Source organism: Solenopsis invicta, chromosome 4, assembly GCF_016802725.1.
Source record: "Solenopsis invicta isolate M01_SB chromosome 4, UNIL_Sinv_3.0, whole genome shotgun sequence".
Classification (NCBI taxonomy): domain Eukaryota; kingdom Metazoa; phylum Arthropoda; class Insecta; order Hymenoptera; family Formicidae; genus Solenopsis; species Solenopsis invicta.
Window position 1 is genome coordinate 20,731,156 of NC_052667.1, and position 21,550 is coordinate 20,752,705.

At 28.6% G+C, this 21,550-nt stretch overlaps 1 long non-coding RNA gene across 2 annotated transcripts; it reads right to left on the minus strand.

The window, feature by feature from the left end:
- Positions 1-600: 600 nt before the first annotated feature.
- On the minus strand, positions 601-13,426 carry LOC113003895. Of its 2 annotated transcripts, XR_005574630.1 has the most exons (7): positions 13,217-13,426; positions 12,767-12,855; positions 4,519-4,638; positions 4,190-4,325; positions 1,568-1,772; positions 876-1,054; positions 601-766 (listed from the first exon to the last, which is right to left on the minus strand). It is a non-coding gene; the product is annotated as an uncharacterized LOC113003895 (long non-coding RNA). The 2 variants fall into 2 exon arrangements; XR_003268741.2 differs by lacking the exons at positions 12,767-12,855; positions 13,217-13,426 and adding an exon at positions 11,263-11,301.
- Between the last annotated feature and the right edge of the window lie 8,124 nt (positions 13,427-21,550).

The following is a 21,550-nucleotide window of genomic DNA, read 5'->3' on the forward strand; positions in this document are numbered from 1 at the left end:
TTAGGATCATTTGTAAAGGACATACTTAATTTCAAAGAATAAAAGAAGTTTTTTACATGTTATTTCTATAAGAAACTTAGGCTGTCATGCGGACTATCTTAGAGTTGATATTAAGAGCTCAAATTTTTAGGGAATTTTTTTTATTAATTTGGGAGCGTTTAAAGCCCTGGGAGCATAAAAATTTCAAAATATCCAAAATAAGGACCACCTTAATATATATATATATATATAGAAAGAGAGAGAGAGAGAGAGATTTTGCTATTAACATTTTCGACTCAATTTTTCATAAGGAATACGTACGTGGCGGCTGAGCGTGCGAGCAACCTGAATCACCGTGTATATACGAATAAAAAATATTTTTCTGTAGGATTGCAAATTTAAATCAAAGCTTTCTTTTCTTCTCGCACTCGTACAGTTTCTTAATCACTTAGCTCTTTACTGAGCATTTCTTCAGAACTGTTATTGGATCTTTGAGACAAAGCTGTCAATTTCTGTTCTACTTTCATCGGAGTTTTAAGCTTTTTTCGTATCAGACTGTTCCTCTTCCCGTATTTAAAAACAAAATTACTTTTTTAAAAAAGGTGAATAAAAGGCGCCAAGTGTGTGTATGTACCCCTTAAATCTTTATTTTTTTTCTACAAAATCTAAGTGATACTATCTTTGTATCCTCATTGAAAAATTTTCCTATTCTTACTCATGTCTCAGACAGCACATGGACGTCCGACGCCGGACATTGGGATGTCCATGGGACATCCGAATAAGGTAACTATTAAATAATAATCAATAAATATTTCTCGAAAATTTAAATACACAATATACGATTTTTCAATCACAAAAAAATGAAATTGTTTCGTATAAAATCATTAATGATATACCTGTTAAGGCAGGAGACTTTGGCAAGCATTTATAATTGCATTTCTCATCTTCTTCTGAAGAAGAAAAAGTCTGTCTTTTTGTAATTTTTCTTTTTTTCTGTTCGCTAGCTGAAATTTCCGAGTTAAATCCGATGTATCTTCAGCTTTTTTGCATTTTTTTCTTGCTGTCATGTAGTTCTCTAAAAAATGTCAAAATATAATAAATATTCAGTTTATAAGAGTATACATTATATTAGTTGCAAGACTATTGTTTAGACAGCATACTATTTTATCACTAATTTCTTTAAATTGTTATTTGAATGTAATGATTTTGCATATATGCATTATATGGCACTGACAGTTTCTGCATATGTAAACTACTAATTGTGAATTTTTTTTGTTGCACTGATAAACTAGTGTGCCACACTAAGTTCTAGTACGTGGAACTAATTTTTAACACTCGGACAATAATTTGAATAAATTATCGATATAATGATAAACATTATGGACAATTATTTTTATAACTATAATAATTAAATATCAATCATTCTGTTTAACATAAAACACTTTCCATTAAATAAAATATCCTAAATTACAGTACACGTAAAATATTTTAGACGTTAATTAAGATTATAATTGTGATATGAAATAAATTAAATTGCAATTTTATTTTAACCAAAAAAAAAATCTAAAATTTAATATTATATGATTACCATAGGTGCTATTTTGGAAAATGGATAGTTTTATATGAAGGCCAATGTGTGTTTGGCTCTTCATTTCTTCGAATACTTAGCTGCAATCACGCTGAAAAGATGGCCAATAACATTTATTATTAAAAATCCATGAAGTTGGTACAGCTTCTACTAAATTTTCCTCATTAAATTTGACTACAGTCCACGATGATCCTGTCATTTTTATCTGTAAGCAACGAGAGCAGAATCAGGTCTATTAAGAGAGATAGAGATAAAGATAGAGATAGATAGAGAAAGTGAGAGTGAGAGTGAGAGTGAGAGTGAAAGTGAGAGTGAGAGTGAGAGTGAGAGTGAGAGTGAGAGTGAGAGTGAGTGAGTGAGTGAGTGAGTGAGTGAGTGAGTGAGAGAGAGAGAGAGAGAGAGAGAGAGAGAGAGAAGGCGATGAAACAATCACGGAGATAAAAAAAATAGAATTAAGGAACTCTGTTCTTTAAAAATTATGTAAATAAATATTTTGAATGTAAAAGGAAAAAAACAACATACTGATTTTTATATTTTCATTTTAAACATTTATATGCATTTTTTTCTAAATTCCATATCTGTAAATTTCCAAGATCATTGACTAAATAAATACCTAATTTAGATGACTTACAAGATTCAGAATAAAAATCAGTAAGTGATTTATATTTATGACCAATTACAAAAGTAACTATGTTATTTGAAACAAAATTCTTAATAACTATAATGATTTCATCAATTAAACAACAGCAATTGTCAGATTCTTTTATTTTTAATGTGTAATTTTTAAATATAACTTTACTGAATTGTTTGCATGTGTCAACATTTATATGTAAATTGAAATCATTGATAAGTGGACCATTAAAATGTTGATTATGAAGTTTGTTACAAATTGTCAATCTTTTATTACTATTAACACAGCTATTTTGTTCACTTATTCGATAAACAATTTGTTTCAGTATTTTATCATTTTTACGTATCATTTTTAATATAGTTTACAAATAATTTTTAAATGAAAAAGCACTAAATTCCTGTAGAGTTCCAAATTTTACTACATCGTCATGTAAGTGTAATAAATAATGAATGTTGATTGAAGCATTTTCTTTGCCATACAGAATAATAAAAGTATTAACAAAATATTCTAATAATGATTTAGCATAATCTGAATAATAATTTATATGCTTTGAATTTGACAAAATTGATACTGCTAGGTGCAAAGTTAAAAAATTTATGTATTTATCATAAGTAATAACAGTTTTTAAAGCAATGGGTCCAGTATACAACAAAAATTCTGAATTCAGTTGCTTTCCACCTTATACATTCAAATATTGATCATGGTTTACGGTTAATTTCGCATGGTATGTTATCCTTCTGAACTTCTAATAATTTCGATAATTTAGACATTTCATTAAATGATAATTTAGATCGAGGTTTTCCAAAACACCATAATTTCACAATCAATTTCCGAACAACACCCAGATAAAGCAAATGCATTGAATCTGACGGAAAATCTTTCATCATATCTATGTTGAGAATAGATTCCAGGATAGATTCCAGGAGGTATCTGTATGATGTTTTGATTGTAATTTTATTTTAAAATCATTATTCGTGCAAGGAAAGCTATTTAAATAAAGATAGCTCACTCGATCGTGAATGTATTCACCTTTTGCTGTACATTTCGTGCATGAATAATAATCAGAATAACCCTTTGTAAAAGTAATAAAAGGTTTAGCAGGTATGTCACATATAAAAACGTTTATTTTAAATGGATAGGTTTGATCATTAATTATTATCCCATGTGTAGTTAAAGTTATTGTTTCTTCTGCAAAATCTGTCAAAAATATGTTTGCATCTGCAGGTTTATCATTTCCGTAATAAATTCTAACAATATTAACATCATTGTTATTTTCAACTAAATTGCACAAAATAGGATATACTTGACTGCTTAAACTTTTAAATAATAGGAGACCGTCAATATTAATATTAACTCGAATAAACTGCAAATGTTAAATAGAATACCGTGATAAAAGTTCCTTGACACAATTATTTAAACCGAAATGGAAATATTGCCCTGGTTTTACATCTTGTACATTTACTTTTCTGGGAGTTTTTAATAAAACAAGCATCTAAAGGCAATTCCGGTTATTTAGGTTTTAAACCTGTTATTAATTCGTTTAATGCAATATGAGATATGCGATTTTTAATAGCTTATGCTTGAAACCATGATATTAAATTAGACGAACTATCAACGAGGTTATTAGATTCATGAACATTAATAATATTATTAATTGCTTCATTAATATCAGAATTACTATGATTTATTGATTTATCAGTGCTATCTTCAAAATCATCAAAATTACTTTCTTGTTCAAGATTATCATCATTTAAATGATAATTATTGCTATCAATATTCTGCGTTAATGAGAAATAATTTGATACTTTTTCAGAATTACAATTTTTACACAATGGAATATTATTATTATTTGAAACTGAAAATATGTTTTCTAATGCAACTGAATTATAACTCTGTACAATGTTAATCACTGAATCCGAAATAGCTTTAGCTCGTTGATAATAGAGCTTTTACTTTTGGCATTTTAAAACATTACTACTTTATACTCTTACTTGTTTATTCGTAATCTGTCTGGTGAAATCTCTGTTTTAAAGGAATTTTTGTTCTGAAGGAATCTGTTCTGAAGAAATCTCTGTTCGGATGGAATCTCTGTTCTGATATGCTTGAAGTTGCTTAAAAATAATTAATCTGAAAGTAATAGAAATGATTACTCTGTCAATTATGTGTATTATTTTAAAAGACTAAGCATTATATACTTTCAATGGGAAATATAATGAATATTTTTTAGCGAGGGTTTTGATTGTTTAATAATTATTATATATGTTACATTTTAAAATCAGCAACTGCAACAGGATCAAAGTATTTTATTTTACACACTTACTTGTTTATTCGTAATCTCTGCCTGGTATAATCTTCGTTGTTATGTAATTTGTTCTGAAGGAATTTCTGTTCTGAAGGAATCTCTGTTTTGATATGATCATGTTGCTTAAAAATAATTAATCTGAAAGTATAATAGAAATTATTATCTTGTCAATAATGTATATTATTTTTGAAGACTGAGCGTTAAATAATTTTAATGACAATTATAATAAATATTATTTAGCAAACGTTTTCGATTGTTTGATAATTATTAGATGTGTTATATTTTAAAACCGACAGCTGCAACCTCTATTAAAGTATTGTATATAACTTTGCGTAAATAATTGTATTATTTGTTAAATTATAAAATATATAAAAATTGTTAAAACACGGTATAAAAATAAATATATGTGAATGAAAATTAGTAATATACTTCTTCTATAGTTTCTCTTTTTGAAAGGTTGTGTTTCTGTAGTTGCTTACTTAATAAATTTGTTTTAATAAAACTAACACGTATAAATTTAAGACAAACAATTATTAAAGTTTTTTAAAATAATAAACTTGCTAATTTTGTAATGTGTATCATCATAAGACACATGAAACATTTGCTTGTGTGGTAACAGCACGCGCGCTCAGCGCGCTCCCCGATGACATCCAAATTCGAATATCCTATGGACGTCCAAAAACTGGCTGTCCATTAATTGGCGTCCTATGGACGTTCATTTAATGTCCATGGACATGCAAACATAAAATAGACTAAAAACCATAGTTGTCCATAAAATATCTTGTGCTATCTGAGGTGATACTCTTTTTAATTTCTAACAAAACCTAAGTACTATCTGTATTAGCACTGAAAAATCTTCTTATTTCATCAACCCAAGTCGTATTTGCTTAAAAATTAATATTTTAAATTTAATCCAACCTAAATTTGTTTTTTTAAAAAATGTATGAAATCTTTAAATTGCACTATTTATAAAAAGAATATATTGATGTTTATAATAATACTGTTTAAAATAACGTGTCTATAAAGTTGGCACACCATAATGGGCACAATCACATGAAACGTACAGAAGATTTAGTGCTTTTTATGTGCTAATTTATTGCTCTAATCGCGGTTTTTGTGCTCCAGCCGTTTAGTCAGAAATCATTTTTCTACTAACTTTTAAGAAAGTTAGAATGGCATTTCTCATGTCGATGTAATTCGCATATTAAAAAAATACAAAGACGATATAATAACGTGCAATAAAAAAATAGTATCTAAATTGTGTTCAGTTTGGTTAACTGTATCAAGTGAATTAAAAGGAAAGATGTCACCTACTTCGTTGTATATCTTCGTAACATGTAATCGATACAATATTTGTACTGAATTATTGGAAGAAGTTAGAAAAGAACGAAATGTTCGTAGGACGTCCACGAGTTGGCTTCATGATAACAATTTATGTTATATTAAAAATTTTATTAAGTCTTTAATCTTCAATTAGATTAAGGCAAAATTATATACATTAGAATATATACATTATGTTATATACATTAGAACTTATTTTAAAATTATAATTTTAAATATATTATTTACATTTTATACGGGTACCTGTAACTGTGGTCGGCATTTGTATTGTACTATAAATGTTAATATGGATTTAAAAACCTTATATTTTATTTGCACAGTAAAAGAGACGTTAGCAAACGGAGAAGCAGAATGTGGAAAACGCTATCTTAGAGCACCAATAAGGCAAACTGTTGCTAAACACTTACAAACTAAATCTGTCGATGTATGTCGTACTGAGAAAGCAGACGAACTGATGAAGGAAGGAGATCCTGAGCCTCCTCATGTGTATACATCATCAGTTTTACATACAACTGAAACTGAATTTAATAATACCAAATATTTACATAAAGATCCCATAATAGCACTATGCATGATGAAACAGGGAATATTTAAAAACAGCATTCATAATATTGGATTGGATCCTTGTTTTGTTCATTACTGAACAAATCATCAAATACACATTTTTCGTGATTACTCTAAAAAACATCCAAGCTGTGTTTGTATAGACGCAACAGGCAGTATAATTAAAAAAATACAGAAACACGGAAATTATTTATCCAAACATATTTTTTTATACCAAATTGTAGTCAACTGTGATGGAGAACAATTTAGCGTTGCTCAAATGCTTTCTGAAAGCCATCACACTAACTTGATTCAGTTTTGGCTTATGGAATGGCTAAGAAGTGGGGCGTCATATCCAAAAAAAGTTGTTACGAATTCTAGTAGAGCACTATTAACAACGATTGTACGATGCTTTATAACTTGCGAAACTGTTGAAGAATATGCAGATTATTATAGAAATCAATTACTACCTCGTTGCTACATTCGAATAGATGTGGCACATTTCATCAAATTGTATGCTACATTTTTAAAAAATTTATCAAAACGGATAAAAGTTTTTCATCTTGCTATAATAGGACAATTAATAAAATGTTCTGATATTGCAATTGCTTGCGAAATTATAAAAGACATTTTAACTGTAGCACAAAGTGAAACAAAAGGGGCTTATATCATCTGGAGAAATATCACAGTGTGGAAAAGCAAAAATGCGATTAAAAGAAATGATAGTAGGTATGTAAACAATAGAATACATGATTTGAAGTAAAAGTTGATATATTATCAATATCATCATTCTATATAGATTTCTAATTTCTGTGTAATAAAGTTTATTTTTATCATCTTTCTAATTTTTAGGCAATGTGAGCTTTTAGTTCTTTTCATTTTTAATATTTAATGTTTTTAATTTTTATTCTTAATAGTCTTTGCGCTAATAATGAGGAATAGTTAAAACTCCTTAAAAGATATTTAAGAAAGAGATTTGATTTTCTACATATATAAAGTATTTCAAGATTAAAGATATATTACATATTTTCAACATAAAAGAAAAATTTGTAATAAAATTACAAATTATTCTACATTATATTTAAAAATAATTTTTTAATATATTAATTAAATTAGTAGAATAAATATATCTTTTTTTTAAAGTAGATTAAATAGATATTTATTAGGACAAAATATCATTGTTCGCTGATTTTGTACAGGTTTGATTTTGAACTCTTTACAACACAAAATTAAAAAAGTGTACGTTTTTACAAATAAATGTAATTTTGCTTTAATTTAAAAAGTTTATGCGTTGCATATTTATGTACAAATGTTTTTGGCAATGACAATTCCAAATTTTTTGTTAAAATTTTGTATTCGGAATGGTAGATCTAATATGATAAAATACTAAAAAATTAAATCTATCTGCATAGATGCGTTCAAATGTAGTATATAAGTTTTTGACCATACTGATTACGCAAAACTTAATAAAAAATTCATATTTTTTTAATTTATATGAAACAGATATTGTTCATGAATATAAAGTTGATAATGTCGAAGAAAATTATGAACATGTAAATGAGTATACCGATACTGATGAGGTAAATGACAATATCGATATAACGATTTTTCGTAATGCGTGGGCAGCATGGGAAGCAGAAATTAATGCGGAAGTACTATCTTCAACTGAATGTGGTGATCATGAAAATGCTCACTATTACCCTCAATTAGCGAAACGTCTGCTTAAGGATATTCAGTTTCTTTCACTTTGGTCTTGCATCAATAGAAATCAATTTGGTTACGGTCGAATACCAACTTCCAATGCGGCAGTTAAGGGAGAATTTAACAAAATTAAAAATAATTTATTGAAAAATTGTAAACAACAATTAAAAGTCGACAAATTCATCAAAATGCATTAAAATTATATTAATGGCAAAATAAAAATTGTTGATGCAACTCAACGTAATGTGATGGAATCTGTGGAATCTGTTGAATTTGACGTAGAAGAAAATATACGTATACAGACTGAATCACTTGGTTCTTCTCCTTCGAATAACATTTTTCAAACGGTAGATGCTCAAGATAAAACGGCAAAAATTAATGACAAAATTATAATAAATCGAGATTTAAACAACTTATCATGTCAAGCCTGTAGTAATGGCGACACACCAACTGGTGCATATTTATATGCAAAAATCCAGTACATATAATAGATGTATGTTCGTTACCATTCGGTGATGAAGAAGGTTATGGTGAACAAAGAATTTGCAAAAAATGTTCTGCAAAAAAAAGTACGCCAGATATATTAGCTTGTAATGAAGTTGAAAACTGGCGAGGATTGGCAAAATAGAAAGAAAAGGAACGTACGCAAAGTATTTAAAACATAATACACAATTTATTCAGGATTCTTTGTCATGTCCAAAAAATAATAATATACCAATTTAAAAAAATGGAAGCAATATGTCCTTACGTCCTGCTACATTGAACAATCAAATTATTTCTGTTGTTGATACATGTGCTTTTGATAGCATTTTTCAAATAATGTTGGCTGCATCTCTTAATTATCCTTCATTACGAGAAAAAGTATGTTACCAAATTTATGTTAACATCTCATTCATGATGATTTTTATATTTAGTATATTATTAACAACTTATAAATTAATTAACTCATTATAATTGTCAAAAATTTTGAATTATTATAATTTTTATTCTACTATTTCTATTCTGCTATAATTAAATATTAAAATTTTTTTTTAATATGCACTACTCAAGCTTGATTATTTTATACAACTCTTGATTATTTATATATACTTTTATATCTATATAATTTATATATATTTTTTCTTATTTATGATAATTTCTTTTTACTATATTTATGTTTTGCAGTTATAGATAAATGAACTACAAGATACTGTACCAATGTTTGATATAGTATTAGATACTATAAACAAAGATATGAGGATGCATACATACCGTCTACGCACACAAATTTTGTCTAAAATATTTCCTATAAAACAAGCAGCAGATATAAAATGTAGCATAATTAATTGTGAAACAAGCATAAGTCATTTATCCAGTACGCTATTTGAAAAAACTCCTAGCTTCGAAGAAATATCTTCTTGCAATAAAGGCTGTCCACCACGCCAGAAAAAATTAATTGTAATCCAGATAAGAAGCAATGTTTTATCCAATGATACGTTATTTAAAGACGTGATAAAACAACATGTAATGCTGCCTGAAGGAATTAAGTGTTGCAAGAAACATTGCAATGGTACAGAACAATCAAAAATATCTTTACCAGGTATATTCTTACCTCACAATCTATTAAAACTTATAGGATATGCTATAATACGTTATATTTCATTAGAGATTTTTTACTTTATTTGTGGAATTAAATGTGAATAGAAATAAATGTGTATTTATAATTGATGATGTTAAATATTATGTATAACTTTAATTTTTTTCAGGAATTACTAGTGTATAACTTTAATTTTTTTCAGGAATATTATTTGATGTTTATGATACGTTAATAAAATTACAGGACATACCTAAAGAATTTATAAGTCCTGATAATGAAACATATAAATTAATAGGGCTAATTAATTATATAGGACCTAATATTCAAACAAGATGAATTAATGATATGACACCGAAAATTACACTAATGGGAAACATATGAAGTACAACCCCATTTAGTATTATATACAAAATATGTACAATAAATAATAAAAAATTTATTCTCATTATTACACCAAAGTAATTTTTTTTCTTTTAACCCTTTTGAGACACACATGTGTACCATCTATTTAATATAACCATCTTGAAAGAATTAATGAGCATTCTGACTTTCTTGAATGTCCACGTCGGGGGCGGTTTTTTGGTCAAAGGAGATGAGCACAAAAATTTCGTGGTATATATACTGAAAGCACATAATTAGCACTAAATTTTAACGTATTTATTTTATTTATTTATTTATTTTTTCTTAACGGACATTCTAACTTTCTTAAAAGTTAGCAGAAACATGATTTCTATCTAAACGGCTGGAGCACAAAAATCGCGATTAGAGCAATAAATTAGCACATAAAGAGCACTAAATTCTCTGTAAGTTTCATATGATTATGCCCATGTTGGTGTGCTAGTTTTATAGAGCAATAATTATATATATTTACCGTATAGTTAAATAATATATTTAAAGATTATTTTACTTTACATATATTAAATTTTGTAAAAAAATTACAAATTTTTAAAATTTTAATTAATTTAATCAAGTTAAAATAGCATATTAATTTTTTCTAAAATACAGATAAAAATATTTGTCGTCTTTGTAAAGGTTGAATTTCTTTCCAATTAGGTTTTATAAATTCACTATTTTTATCCTTTAGTTTCCGGAACTCATTGAGCTAGAATTTTATTAATACATTTGTGTGCTTGCGTCTTATTATTATATAAACTTCTTTTAATAATTTTAATATTTCAAATTATTAAATATTAATTGTATATTTAAGAAGATAATTAATATAGAAATTTTAAAGAGATCTTTGTGTTGTTCATATAAACAGGCATAAATAATTTAAATAAAATTGACTAACTTGAGAAGATTATATGGAAATAATAACTGGAATTACGATCCACGTAACATTTGTTGGATTAAAGTTTGTATTGCAGTTTATATTCCGTAATACACGTAATAACTTAAACAATCTGTTTAAGTTATTACGTGTAAAAAAAATAGATAAAATACATAAAATTTTATTAGAGAAATTTTTATTTTTATGACACAAAATGTTAAAATATCATGTAATATTAGCACATTATTAAAAAAAAGATCTTCAAACTGTGTTCAATTAATGTCTTAATTTTATTCATCCCTTATTTAAAAATCTTAACCTTCTACAATACCTTCAATTACTTTCTCCTTTCAATTTTATTTCCATTCTACACTTCTTTGATCTTTCCTCCTTTCTTCTTCCCTTTTTATATTATTCTATTCCTCTTCTTCTCTTTATCCTCAGTACACATTTTTAAAAATCTTTAATAAAATGGATAATATTCTATTCGAACCGGAAAATAGAGAGGCAGAAAATGTTACACGTTTTCTAAAATAACTGAATATTTATATCTGGACACAGATAATACATCAAACTGTGTGTTCCTTTCGGAGTATCGCACTGAAGGGAGAGCGATCTTGCCCATTACGCGCGCGCTATCCGCAAATCCTCGATGGGGGTAAATTAATATGACACGGCGAAGTCAAAGTTTAATATTTAAGAGCGCTGTGTCATCCCTAACTGTTAATTCCGCATCTTAGTACATATGAATACATAACAGGTTTTTTATAAGTTAGGATAAAATCGATAATTACAATTTTAAATGGCCTTTTCTAAAAATTTATTCTATGTATAGAAGCGTATTTTAATACATTCATGCTGCTTTTCATATGTGCATGCGTTTTATACACATAACATATTCTATATGAAATACATGGAAAGTAGTATAAATGCGTTAATTACCGCTTCTGTTTTTGCAAAGAAAAAATATAGATGTGCCGTGAGAAATCGATTCAGCATCTTCCTCTAATTCTCTTTCTTCGTCGTTTTTTGATCTTTTTCTTTTTTTATTAATAATTCTACATTTGCGACAATCTCGCAACTTATTTCTGTAAGAATCAACTAAATTTCTTTCGAAAATTTTTTGCTGACATCTTTTAGTTTTAGATGGACAGTAATAAATGCCAATAATTTCAATGAAGAATATTTTAATAATTTATCTTGCAGTGAAATCAAAATGTTTCTTTTTTGAAAGTGCCCTAACAAAAATATTTATAATTACTTTTAAATTAAGCTAAATTAAATTATTATACTAAATCAATATTAAATCAATCCAACAATATAGCAACAATGTTGCAATATTGTTGGAATATTTCCTGCTGAGATATTATTAAATTACTTGCATAAAAGATAATTTCTTACCCTTGTTGATTACCACAGAATAGAGACATTAAATGTAATAATCACATTAATAAGTTTTGAATGTACTTGTCTATTTAATTTTGCTTCTTTTTTGTTCTAACATAGATTTTTTCGAATATTCACAAAATTTGATTGTATTTATTCCTTTTATATTGTATTTTTCTTACAAACATTTCCAAAATCTACATGTTCCGTAATCATGTTCTTAAAAATGTATGTAAAAGCATACTCAAAAATTTAGAGAACCATTTTTCAAGACCTCATTGTTTTAAAGTCTTAGCAAAGTTGTCATCGTTCATTTTAGATAAATTATGTATTAGAATATTATGTTCTGCTATTTAATTTTACGCGCGTACGTTATACTGCGACTTCTATTTCTCTGTTCCTATTTCTACTTATAAATAATTCAGCGAACTTTGTCGAATGTTCCTTACCTCGTCTTTCTACGACCGATACACGTGCCTGGAGCAATGGCCTCCCGTCCCGATTCGCGATACTCACACGAAGCCGTATTTTCACCTATCTTGTAAAGTAACATATTGATTATGCATACAGTCGCTAAAAAAAATTTTTTTTAAATTGGATGTTGTCAAGACTTATTAAAATAAATCTTTAAACTTTGTTTATTATAAAATTTTAATTCAAGTAATATTTGAAATAAATAAGTAATAATAATAATAAGTTATTTATAATAAATAATGTATAAAGGCAACGTATCTATATTACTTGAATTAAAATTCCTTTAAAATTTAATTCAAATTAATGTTTAGAATATGATATTAAATTAAATTTTCTACTTTAAAAATTTGCATACTATATCAATACCATCAAAATAAATAAACATAAATAAAAACACTCACTAAAAAAAGAAAATTATTACCCACCTCCGGGAGCGAAAACGGATCTTATGATCGTGAAGCAAGCACGTAATTCACGGAGCCAACTGCACTGATTGGAAGGAAAGTGATTGGAAAGGTTCATGTGGCGCGCCGCGGTATGGCCAATTTTTACAAATTTATTACTCCATAACTAAGGCCTATTTAATCAAACGCCGGGAGACGTAAACTTTTTTTTCATGTTTAAAATAATTTAAAAAATTGGGGTCAAAATCCCAGGGTGTCACCGCGTCCTCCCCTTGTGAGATAAAAGGGAACATAGAAGGACATTTTTTTCTATTGCAGCAATTTCTAGATTTTGTAAGATTAATAAAAGTCGGCCACTATGTGTGGCAACGGAGAACCCATCAAAGTGCCAAAGATTTGCTTGTAAAATTTCTTGTTAACTATAAATAAAATTGAATTTAAGATCAAATTAATGACTCTCAAAAATTTATTTTTTGGAATTTATTAATTCCAATATGTTGCCGCTTGTGAGTTCGTTTCTCTATGCTGTGAGTTGCTAATTTTAACGGTATTCCTAAATAACTAAATCACGTCCAAAGATTAATTTGTCTTAAATCTAAACGTACATCATTTAGTATGTCAACCAAGTGATAACCGTTTTAAATTTATTCTATTTATAAAATTATGCGTTTATTTGAATAACAATTATAATAACAATTGTAACAATATAACAATTATAATAATTGTTATAATAATTGTAAATTTAATCTTTAATTATATGGTATTTAAAAAAAGACAGATTTTAGTATACCGCGCTGTTTTTAATGAAATACAGATTTTAATGAACAATACTTGTACATTTAATATTTTCGTAGCATAGGTATAATGCTTGATTGGAATTTGTTATTATGTTATCAATAATTCTTGTTACAAATAACATTTTGAAACTAACTATACGTAGCTAATTATACGTAATGTATGGTATTATCATAATACTGATATATTATTACAATTTAGCAAACAGATAATAATTATTGATATTGTAATATATAATAATAATAATAATAATAATATATAATATTTTTTGGCGACATCATATCTTGGATCTTTGGCTTAAAAAACAATTTAAAAAATATCAAAGGATTAGACAGGGATCAAAATAATATTGGAATACTAATATAAAATATTGTAAGCCATTAAAAGAGCATTTTCTAAAATGTTTGCACGATCGTTTTTATTATATAATTGAATTAAATGATAATGCTAAAGATTTTATTATTGATACTATATGTCACCCAAAATAGAAGCTTCGTTGGATACCTCCAAAAAAAAGTTTAAGAGATAGTAAATTACAATTTATTAAAGACACAGTAATCAATGCGATTGAAACAGTAGACAATAGAATTTCTGTTACTTTGACGAGCAATCATAAAGTGTAAAGTAACGAAAAGAAGCAATAGTTTTTTTGGTTTTATGAACACTATTAGATTTACTTTTTCATCTCAAAATATTGTATATTTTGTTGAAATGGAATTTCTGCAATATGTAAACGATAATGATATTTTGTTGTAAGTCTTAATGAATACTCAACAATTAGAACGTTTGATTAGTTTTGCTAGATTAATATTATTACCTTGTTAAAAAAGGATATCTTTGAAAAATATGTTTTATTAAAAGCAAATAAATAAATTATATAAAAATTATGCTGTTATGAATTTATTGCCAGCAACTGAAAATATAAAGAATTTGTTATCTAAGCTACTGCCGAATAAGGCCTACCTAATTTATTTTATATTTTATAAATTCAATTTACAAAGATATTGAAATGAACTAAATGATAATAACATGCTTATTTTAATTACTCACCAAACTAAAATTATCTTCTATATAAAACATTTTTAAATGAACAAAAAAAAGAAATCTTTTTAAATTTTGACATTGGGCTTGTTACGATCCGCCGGGTCTGTAAACTGGCGGGTCGTAATGGGGTTTTGATTTTTGGCCGCTGTTACCAGTCGTCATAATTCAGGTGATATGCCCCTCCTCATGACAACAATTATTTATTGATTGAACTGTTTTTTTTTTTGTATGTTAGAAGGGGTTTGGCTGTTACGTGGAAGAGGGTGCGTGGTACAGAAGGTGAAAAGAAAGGAAAGAGAAAAGAAACTGTCAGAACTTGATTTTACCCTTCAACCTTTTATTAATTACGATTCTAGTGATTACGAGTAAAATTTTGGGCCCAGACGTAACAGGCTTTATTAAATTCTTGTGTTTTTAATAAGGTTCAAATTAAAAATTAATTAAAAATAACAAAGTAATTAAACATTATTTTTCAACTCACTTTTAAAATGATTATTACTCACAAACATGAAATTCTTTAAAATTTATTTTACTGTAAAACACCACAATTGTTTTCTATTTTGTCTATAATTAAAATACCTAATAAGGAACTAATTCTGGTAAGATGATCTATGTCTGAAATTAAATGAAACAACACAAATAAAAAATTTTTATATTAAAGACACTTATTTTCACTTTTTTTAGAGCCATTTTATTGAGCATGCAAATGTGAATTTAGACAAAACGCTTTCTGTTTCTAATTCTGATTCAATCCAAGAAAAAAAGGAAACGATTCAAAAAGACAGAAGAAAGCACATCAATTTCGTAGTCAACAGAGTCGACTAAGGCTACGGTCCACTTGACGCTACAAATGCTTCAAAGTATTCTTCGATTGGTCAATTTGTAAAATTCATTGTTCTGATTGGTTAATTAAACGCTTCGAAGCATTTGTAGCGTCAAGTGGACCGCAGCCTAAATGTAGCCAGCACATTCTTTTTTTTTAAATCATCAGAAAAATTAAAAACTTTAGTTCTTAATTCTCATTTTGATTTACTTCTCTCGTGCTTAATTTGAAACTTATTTATAGCGAATTCGATGCACTAGTACGCATTGGTGCATATTAAAGTCGTTGTACACTGATTTAATCTACAAGTAAACTGCAAATACATCGACTGATAAAATTTCTAACATTTTATTTTATTAAACAACATAAAAAATATTGAAAATCTTGTAATTTAATCTATTTATTTATTTATACTGAGCACATATTTTATTTACATTAATTTATGTACGTTGATTTTAATATGCACCAGTGTGCACTGGTGCAGTTTAACCGCACCGCTATTATAGATGTGCATACCGCTATTATAACTGACCCCAACTTTTTAGACAATGTTACGGGACCCATGAAAGGCAAGCATTTTGGAACAATTGAGGGGATCAAAGTAGAATGCATCGCGACTTTAAAGGACATTCCGGAGGCGGCCTACTGTGACGCATTCGATGCCTGGAAAACTCGCTGGAGTCCATGTGTCAACTCAAAAAGAGCCTATTTTGAAGCATTTTAATGTATTGTACCGAAAACTTTAATAAATTTTTTGTAAAAAAATCACTGACATTACTTTCCAGACAAATCATGTATAAATATTTATCATAAATATTGTGTGCTATCTGGGATAACATTTTATTAAGCTTTCTAATCTATTTAAAAATTAAATTTATCCATTATTACAGCTGAAATTGATGCAAACAATGATGAATTTGAAGCAAAGGAATCAGAATTGTAGAAGATATATTTTCTACAGTAACTGTAGAAAATAAAAACATATGTATGAATATATACACACGTACATGTGCAAAAGCACACAGGCGCCCACACCCTCCCTCATTAATATTTTTTAACAATTTAAATAAATCATTCTTTTTTAGTTGATAATAAATTATTTTTACAGCTGAATAGATATGAATGACAATATTGAAGCTAATGATATCAAAGTTAATAATATTAAAGCTGCCGTTGCCGATACGTTACGAAATTAAATACTACTTGGGCCGTTACATATTTGTTTGCGATCCGGATGATATTGCGTAACGCCTCCTATGCACGCAGACGTGAATAATTTTTACAGATTTTGCTAACGTTACTCCGTTAAATAAAAAGTTGTCTGGTCTGGTCGGCCGTTTTGCATTTTAACCTGTTCCATAATTATAATCTTGCAGTTAACCTTTGAACATTGCGTTTTCAACGTACTTGCGCTTGCGTACACGAAGCGAGATCATTCCGAAGTCGGCACTCGACGAGACGTACATCACTTCCCCTTGATGGTTACATGTGTATCGTGAAAAGATTATGGAATCCCATCATCTATGGAATCCCGTACATACACGCATTCCTTCGAAACAATAAGTGTGAGGTCACGAGAAATCGCGCACGATCTTATCCCGAGACGAGGCCTGGCTGGGTGATAGCGGAGGTCTCGGCTATCCCGCCCAAGTTTAGCTCAATATCAATCTAATTATCTCTCCGTTTCGCACGCGTAACATGAAAACTGTGCCACGAGGTCGATACCGGCGAGCAGACAAAACAGACGGTATCAGACGTATACGCACGTCTTGCCTATCTATACGACCGCTTTACGATTTGCATTGCTTCACCGGACACCAACAGTGGTTCTCAACACAATATTCCTCCTGCGAGAAATGCTGAGAATCGAAGACGAAGTTTAATCGAAGTTAGAAGGAACCAGAAATTTAAATTTCCAAATTTAATTTAGTTGACTGAAGAATAATGATCCACAAATTATAGCAAAATATAATGTTGCATCAAACAAGATGAAATGTGTGTATATGAAGGATTTTAGGAAAGTAAATGATCCTATTACGTAAATAGGAAATTTCGGAAAAGTTACACTAGTACGAATCCTTCTACTTGTTAGCGATGAAAAATTCGAATATTGTAATACCAGTAAATTCTCACTTTGCGTTAAATTCTTTTAGGATTCAATCAGAACTTGTTGCATGGTTATGACAAGGAGCTTCTGGAGAAAAAGAAGGAAGCAAAGTAATGCGCGCTCGTGCCAAGTCACGAGGATCGTGTTTCCGGCGGCTTTTTCCGCCGAGGACAACACTCTCGTAGAACTCGTAGAACGCGTAGGGAGGGCGAAGGAAAGGAAACGTCAAAGTCATGGAACGGAATGAAGGAACAGATGAAAGCGGGAGAACCGATTAATAAATTCGCCGTGTCCACTTCCGGTAACCTTAGCTCATGTCTCATTAGTCCCGGTTAAATCCGGTTTAAAGAAAAATTAAAAGCAGCGTCTCGTGGATAGGTGTCGACTTCGTGGTGATCTCGTGCCGCTAGTTTCGGGCCTTACAATGAATGCCCGAGCGCGCAACGCGTTTGCTTTGCGCCGCGTTTCGCGGCTATCTTCACGCGATCTCCTATGATCGCGTGAAGATAGCCAGTGTCGTTCTTGACGGGCGGGAGATTCAAGGACGTGACGAGGAAAAAACGCAGGGAAACAAGACTCATCTTCAAAAATAATTGTCTCATTTATATTTCTAACAAGATGAGTATCGGGACACTGACAATGAGTGAAATTGTTTGATAAGATTAACCAAAATTTAATTAAATAGTGATAAAATAAATTTTGTAGTAATTGGTACCAAAAACTTAGTTACATTTAACAAAACTTTTTGTAATTAGATGTATAAAAATAATTGTTTGGTTAAGGCTACAAATTGTTTGGCCAAAACAATTATATATTTGGTAATTATAACTACAAAATTCATTTAATCACTAATCAAACTTTGGTTGATTTCACCAAACATTTTAAAAGTAGTCTTATATACCTGTATTAAGAATATCGAAGAATCTCAGTTTTATATAGCAACAAGTCGATTAATTCAAAAATATTGTAATACTTTATTTTTCTCCTAAGATTTATTATCCTATCAAGTAGTTTATAGATTCGATGACTTCTCAAAATTTTGCGTTAAATATAAAAGTATGCTAATGTCAAGCAAAAGCCCAATTTCAATATCTCAATTACGATAGTCTTCCGTGTCGAGCCGACTGTCTGGCTGTAACGATTTTCTCTTACGGTTTAAATGTCAAACGATCGTCGATAAAAAAAAAGTTGAAAGAAATAAGACACATTTGTCAACACAATAAATGATAGTTATACTTTTGTCTAATTTTTAATTATATCTATTATATTTTGAATGTCTTCAATTTTTAATACGTATTCTTTATAAATTGTGTTATTGTTAATAATTGCAATTAAATATGTATGTTTAGATGTCAATGAAAGCTTTATAGTTAACACAGTATATATTTAACACAGTATTTATTTATGATTACAACTAATTTTAAGGATTACATTGACTACTATTACCGGCGCGGTTTCTGCTCGCCATGCCTTCCTCTCGCTTACATCCTTTTCATCACTCCCACCGCGCTCACTCACTCTCCCTTTACTCGGACTCGCATACCACTCTATACGCATACTTTTGCTATCGCATGAATAGAAATTTACCTCACATTTTAACAATTATTTTGCCATTGAATAAAATGTAAAAGATGAGACTTATTACCACAAGAGGCAAGTTGGCATTGCATTCTGGTTTTGTACTTATGGTGAAAGTTATATTTAAATTAAAATGTTACAGTAAAAAAGAAAGAAATCTGATTTAGGAAGAAATAAATAAATTTCTAAATGTTTTAAAATTTCATATTATTGTTCTTCAGGTTGAGAAAATAAATCTGAGTTACATGTTATTAAAAAAAAAATTTCTAATATTGTATGACATATTATTCTGACATCAAACAATTGAGAATAAGGCTAGTGAGAGTCAATGCTGTAAACCGCATTTTTGTGTAATTTTTATTTCATAATGTAGAGCTTTGCAAAATTTGTAAAAAAATCTGACAAATGTCAAAATCTTATAAAAATTTTACTAAGTTGTACAGCGTAAAATAAAAATCGCACACAAATGCAGTTTACAGCATTTGAAAGCGTGGATTTTTAGCTTTAATTTGCGTTTTTGTTGAGTTCTGTACGATTTTTTTTCACTGAGTTAGGCAACACTGAAGCAAAAATGGTTACTTTTTTTAAAGTTGAATAAATCGGTGAATAAACGTCATAAAACGCTCAACAAGTACGCAAATTAAAGATAAAGATTTACGTTTTTGAACGCTGCAAACTGTATTTCTGTGCAATTTTTAATTCACGTCAAATAAACTCGCAAAATTCATAATAAATTTTGCCGCATTTTTATTTTTATCCGTATAGCTCCGTAAAAAATCAATAAATATTTTCAAAGTCGATATTAAAAGTGTACATAAAAATATTAGCTGTATAATGTGTTTTGAAACATTTAATTTAACATTTTTGTTGATTTATCATGTTACACTCTATTTTGGAGAGTAACTGTTGGTGATCCTTTAATTTTGCTGTTGAACGTTCACTTAATCTTTGCTGAAGTCGATATTTGAACTTGTAAAAAAAAAATTATAAAATGATCTTCCAGGGCTCCAGGGCTTATATTAAAACGCTGTATGGGTATCATGTTTTGTTATCTAGGCCAAAAGACGACTGTGCCGAGACTGTGTTTTATTGTTCATTTTAAGCTAAGAGTTTTGTATACAAGCTAACGTAAGGTCTAGATTAAAATAAAATAAAAAAACAAAACCGTTTTACTCGGAGACCGTTGTAGGTATAACAATTTATAGAAACGTTTATTTTGACGTTCTTAAAACAGTGATTGTAAATTTTTATTACAAATATATTTTTTGTGTTCATAAGAAATTTTAATTTAATTAGTAACAGAAGAGAATTTTAAAGTTTCTTGATTAAAAAAAATTAACGTATTTTATATTACATAATGAAAAACGGTTTAAAAATTATATATAATAATTTAAAAATATAAGATTAAAAAAAAATTATTTTGTCGGGAATGCCAAATATCGGCAACAAACTGCTTTATTATAGTAAAAGTGTGAATACTAAATACCCATAAATTTTAATGTTAAGGTTTTCTCTTGTCAGACAATCTTGTTACTTTCGATTTCGAACGGTCTCTCGTTCTTTTAAATGGTGCAACGCATTTAAATATGCGACGCGAGAAAGAGCCGAGAGAGCATCCGTAAACTAGTTTTATAATTATATAATTCTTTACTATTTTATTATTTTGCAAATATATTACTAGTTTAAAACTAACCAAAATTGAAACAAATTTTGTTATATTCAATAATACAACAACATGGTGGCAGATACATAACAAAATTTGCTAATGCAGCATGTCGACAAAAACCATACAAAGTTTGTTAATAATTTGACGGCAAATTATTGGTAAAAAAACGAGCATAGTTTTTCAGACATAACATGACGGAAAAGTGTCCTCCGTGAAGTTTTGTGATTGCACATGTAATTATAAGACTTCTTATGATTAAAAATGATTTTATTTAACGAGAAACACCATTCCTGATTGTTAATTTATTTCAAGTAGAATTAAATTGAGGGGTAACCACTCAAG